Genomic DNA, 5,686 nt, shown 5'->3' with positions numbered 1-5,686 from the left:
TTTTGGGGAATTGAGATTTCTACATCATCTTTGATATTGTATAAATTAGCTTTGCATTGATTTATGGTTTGTTAGGAAAGGACAAATATTTGAAAATCTGGAATATGAGGGTGCAAAAAAATCTAAATATTAATAAAATCGTCTCTAAAGTTGCCCAAATTAAGTCCTTAGCAACACACAGCATATTACTGTTTTATATATTTATGCAAAATTTACATCTTCATGGAACATGATCTTTACTTATTATCCTTTGATTATAAAATCATATTATCCTTATGATTTTGGTATAAAAGAAAAATTTATCATTTTGACCCCTTACCATTTTGGGCTATTGCTAATATACCCATGCTACTTAGGACCAGGGTTACAAATAGGCTGTTGACATAATTCTATATATCTAATAGTTTATATTTGCTTGCATGATATATTTATACATTTATCGTTTTATTTTGCTTTGTAAATTTGTTTATGCTCAACATAAAAACCGATTCTTTACGTTCAAGGGACAAAATATACAAATGCATCATAAGTGAACTTAAGTCAAGCTTTATTAGTGATATGAGTGGGAGTAACATTTGTGCACATAAAGATCATTTCAATAAAGAGGAAATTAAGGCCTGAATCATTTCATCATGTCATGAACTGCTCATCAGTGTGAATCATGTAAAGTGAAATCAGCTAAAGATATTAAGTAAACACAAATCAACCAATACAAATTATAGCAGTAATAACTGTATTAATGTGTTTTCAAACATTAGAGCTAAAAGACTTTTACTGAAAAATTATAATATTTATATAAAAATATATTGTATAAAATAGACTATTTATAAAATATGATATTTTCTGATGATACATGCTAACACGCAGCTAATGTTGCAGATATTTTTAATGGCTCATTAAACTGTAAAAACACATTTCTATCGAAAACAAACTAAGATGTTGACTAAACACCGATCTAATCTCTTCTCAGTTGTGTAATTCCAAAACAATATATTCATTCATATTCCTCATCTCTATCTACACCTCTTTTCTCTATGTTCATTTATAAACACATAGACGAAAGAAGCATAATTACAGAGAGTGCTTCCTGATTGTTGCTTTTAGTCTATCTGAAATGCTAATACATCACTTAAACGTGCAAAATGATAATGGAGAACGAATTAAAATGTTTGCAGATGTACAAATCCTCCACGTCAATACATCAACAGCCGGTCCAAATGCAATCTGTTTGTTTTCGTGTCATTCTTGAAAAAATAAATCCAAAGAAGACTTTTTGGAGATAAACAAAACAAAAACGTATGAGAAAATCTCATGTATATTTATAAGATGCGATACGTCTTATTGTAAGCTTTCGTAAGTCAAGTAGATCCTATTAGGTTCCTTAAATGGATTTTCATGGACGTTAGAATGCACCATGATACGCACGGCTGATACATATTCATGATATATGCGTGCCTACACGCCGCAGTCAATCGAAGCCCATGGTAACTGTTTATCTGCAGTGTGTTCCTTTACGTCTCCCTATACCAGCGCATAAATTTAGCTGTCATTGCGTTCTGGACATTTCATTCAATTTTTTGCAAGCCCTCCTGGAGCTATGAACTTCCATATGGAAACCCTGCACGATAAATGTCATTTCAAAATCAATTTGCATTAAAAAGGTGGATCGTGTGGTCTTGGGAAAATAATATATATATATGGCACAAACCAAACACATTTGCATCCGCAACCCCGCCCGGCCTGCTACAATACACCGCTTTCATGAGTTGGGAAAGCGAACCGGCTCGATGCACACATGAAAAGCAAAAACTCTAAAACACCACATGAATACAAATCTCGTTTGTCGTTCGCCTGTGCAACGTGTCCGGCGAACGGACACAGCAAGGAAATGCAGCTTTGCTGACTCAAAGTGGATGTGGGTGTGAACTTTGCAAATGTGCGTGTGAGCGCAGGGCAGGTGGGCCTTCGAATCCGGAGCAGGCGCCGCTGACATGACTCTCCTCGACTACGCGTATTCTTAAGCAATAACAACGAGAGCCGTATTATCCACCCAAGAATACCCGTCACCGAAGAGAGTCTTTAACAGAGAGAAACGACTGAACCGCCAGCATCGTCGGAAAAAGGAAAGGCCTTTTCAAAACAATTGATTGAAGACGCTTTGTAGCGCAAGGCAAGGGACCCTCAACGGCTCGTCTGCAAACAGAAATTAACATAGTGCATTTTTGTTCAGTAAACGCCTCAGAGGAAATATGTGGCTCCTAGAAATCTGCGCTCTCACGGGGTGACTCAAGGTGCATTTAATGATGAAGGGGCTCTTGAATTGAGGGGGATGGGATGAGGTTACGGGTAATCCTCCCCCCCCAACAGCGTACACTCACCTGGGATGCAAGGACCTTGGGGGTCCGGCCCTTGTGGAGCTCCTCCGATGGGTTTCCATGTCCTGACTCCCATTTCTACGGCAATCCTACAGATGATAGTCCACTTTGTCGGGTTGCCCTAAAACACAGCGAGCGACAGGGTTAGAGGAGGGGTCCGGATTTAAATCCGCACGGAAATCTTATCATCTCTTCTGTCGGAATGATACAAAAAGGAAAAATTAGGCAAACAGTCCATTAGCACCATGAAGAGAATTCTATACGGAGAGATGGACCGTAATGAAGCATGGCCGCCCCCCTCCAAACCTCACTTGAGTACGACAGGGGGAGGGATAAAAGAGAGAACATAAAGATGGAAGGGGGTGGGGGCTAAATTGTGTGATTAGTCTTTAGGAGGAGGCGGGTTTTATCTTTAAGGAAAATGCAACTTGTAATGTATATTAATGGCATCCTGTTACATCATGTGCCTTAAAAGAATATGTCTGAATTTTTGTCACACAAATAACGTTACTTAAAGATGACAAATATTAATTAAAAAATTTCAGCCAACATAAATAGAAATTTTACATTGCAGCTGATTAATATCCAATAAAATTCATTTTCATAAACAGCCCTTGATTATTTTACTTTTTTATGCATAATAGTATTTTTTATTTTAAATTATTTTAATTTAATTTTTTTATCATTTTTGGACAATGCTTTATTTACACATTATGCATTTTTAAATTAAATGTATGCACATTACTAATTACCAAATAAAAAAGTTACATAATATGATATTTAAAAAATATAATTTTTTTATCAGCTACTAAATTTCACAAATATGTTTGCAAATTTCACAATAATTAAGAATAAAATTTTCAATAAAAAACACCAAATAATTGTGCACGTACCTACCAATTTTTTACACTGATCAATTCTCTATTAAAAGACACAATGAATCATGCTGCAATCCACACAAGACCAAAAGGGACAAAACCCAATCAAGAGACAGACAGAATAAAGACGAGGAAACTGGAGAAGACCCTTAATGAGGCAGATGGAGGAATCGAGAGGGACAGAATGAGGGATGGAGAATCTGGACTCAAGCACAGAATGCAACAAAAGCCCCCATACAGCCCACCGGCAGAGAGGCAGCCTGCTGCTTCCTCTACAGACCCCCAGTCTGTTAAACGATGAAACACACCTCATACACACACATACAGCTACCCTGACGCAGGGCACACTATTGCCCCGGGGCTCTTGCTCTCTCTGTCCATTTCTGATGTTACACACGCACACACACACACACACACACAGACAAACACAACACCGCACCCAGAGACCAGACACACAACCCCCCAGTACAGATCTCCAGGAGTTAAAAAATGGCCTGCATGCATGGATTCTGCTTTTTTGGATCTGTTTGTCTTTGGCAAAGTTCCTCGAGGTCCATCTCTTCTAATTCTCTGAATGATATTTTTACCACCTGTATTGTGTATTCCACACCACCGGTGGATCTTCACGCGTGATCTATCGATTGCAACGGAAAAAGACACGTTGTCGGCTATCTTTCATTTTTTTTTCATGTGAACGTATCTGTATTCTCTACCAATCTCCACGCCTCCATTTCTCCACCAAAGATTTGCACTAGCCTATTCCACCCCACACACGCATGCACACACTTCAAGCAGGACCCTTTACTGATTGCAATTTAATTGAATGGAGCCCATGAATATGGTAATTTCATATAACCCACTTGACACAAGCATCAAGAGGTGTAGCCTGGACAACACCAGAAATACATCGATGAAAAGAAATAGCGTCATGCAAACACAAAATCAATATGTTTGATAATGAATTGCAGGGGTGTACACATCCAACACAACAATTACCAAAAAGTCTCTTTTGGGAATAAAATAAGAATAAATGAAATAAAAGGTGTCCACATGTGCACTAACACTTACCCTGTCAAACCTGCAGCATCTCGTTCCACCGCCCGCCCAGCTCAAACGGCAGCAAGGTGGGATGCCTGATCGTGATAAACCCAGGACGGATCGCCGATGGATCTGGCAGCATCCGAAGGGGTTAGTTTGCAGGCGAGAGACAGAGCCAGGCAGCCAGTCCCGTGCTGTGCAGGTGGATGCGGTACGCCCTCGTAAGGGGGAACGGCTGACAAAAGGATCAAAACCCGCTGCCCACTTCCGAACCAGTTGTTGCTTGACACAGCAAATGAACTTACGGCGCGAGAGCGACTGAATCAGAGAGAGAGACAGACAGAGAGAGAGAGAGAGAGCAGAGGAGGAGAGAGAGTGTGTGTGAGAGAGAGATGGAGAATGAGTGAGAGAGAGGAATAGGTGGGGGAAGAAGGGGGTTCTGAGTGAGCGGGCGAGCGAGAGAGAGAGAGAAATCACAGCATAACAAAACCTATAGCTACATGGATGACCATCTCTCTCTCTCTCTCTCTCTCTCTCTCTCTCTCTCTCTCTCTCTCTCTCTCTCTCTCTCTCTCTCTCTCTCACTATATGTCTCCCCCCCTCTCTGGCTCAAAGGAAGGAAGAGAATAATTAGATTTGAGCCACACATGCTTTCCAAACCCACTGACTCGTGGATCCCAGGCACCTAATGTTGGATTAATTGAGGGAGATCTGATGTGCTACATGCACTGTGGGCTCTAAGCTCTCGATCCCTAAAAAGAGTATGCACCCCGGACCCCATTACCACAAAACTACTATCATCATATGGTACTGCATGTTCTCCTATATTCTGGCATATGGTCACTGACACTTGACAAAAAATAAAAAACACGTATTGTGATTGTTTTTAGTGTTGAATCCAGTGATCATTTATATAAATATGTAAGCAAATCCAATAACTAAGCATAGAAAATTAAAGATAATTTAGGTATACATTTAAAACTGATTTATGACTATACACTCCTACAAGGCTGGGATGATATTTGAGATTCCCATTTCCAATTATGAAGGCCCAAAAAGCAGTTTTTATGTATTTCATATATTTTTCAAATATGAGATTATTCACTAGACTACATGGATCTATAAAAATCTTTATTCTTTACAAAAAAAATGGATTTGGTCAGAATGGTTTTCTAATTTTGGACTGAGAATGAAATGAAAAATGAAAGTTGATATTAGGGCAAAGCGTTTTATTGTATTGTACGTCAAGCTAATGATAAATCGGCTGATATAAATGACTTTCATTTACATGTACTGATTTATAAGTGTCCAGGTGAACAGATTATGCTTTTTAGTAAAAAAATGAAGTGTAACAATTCTCTGTTATTCCGACACTCCACCTAATTCCCTTTGATA

General features: G+C 38.9%; 1 long non-coding RNA gene across 1 annotated transcript; it reads right to left on the bottom strand.

Moving 5' to 3' along the window:
* Positions 1–496: 496 nt before the first annotated feature.
* Positions 497–4,943, bottom strand: LOC129426140 (uncharacterized). Its single transcript, XR_008638321.2, has 3 exons — positions 4,322–4,943; positions 2,379–2,496; positions 497–2,193 (listed from the first exon to the last, which is right to left on the bottom strand). It is a non-coding gene; the product is annotated as an uncharacterized lncRNA (long non-coding RNA).
* Positions 4,944–5,686: the final 743 nt, after the last annotated feature.

The sequence above is a fragment of the Misgurnus anguillicaudatus genome, chromosome 25 (genome assembly GCF_027580225.2).
Source record: "Misgurnus anguillicaudatus chromosome 25, ASM2758022v2, whole genome shotgun sequence".
NCBI lineage: Eukaryota > Metazoa > Chordata > Actinopteri > Cypriniformes > Cobitidae > Misgurnus > Misgurnus anguillicaudatus.
The sequence above is the reverse complement of the archived record's forward strand: the minus strand, read 5'-3'. Positions and strand labels throughout refer to the sequence as shown.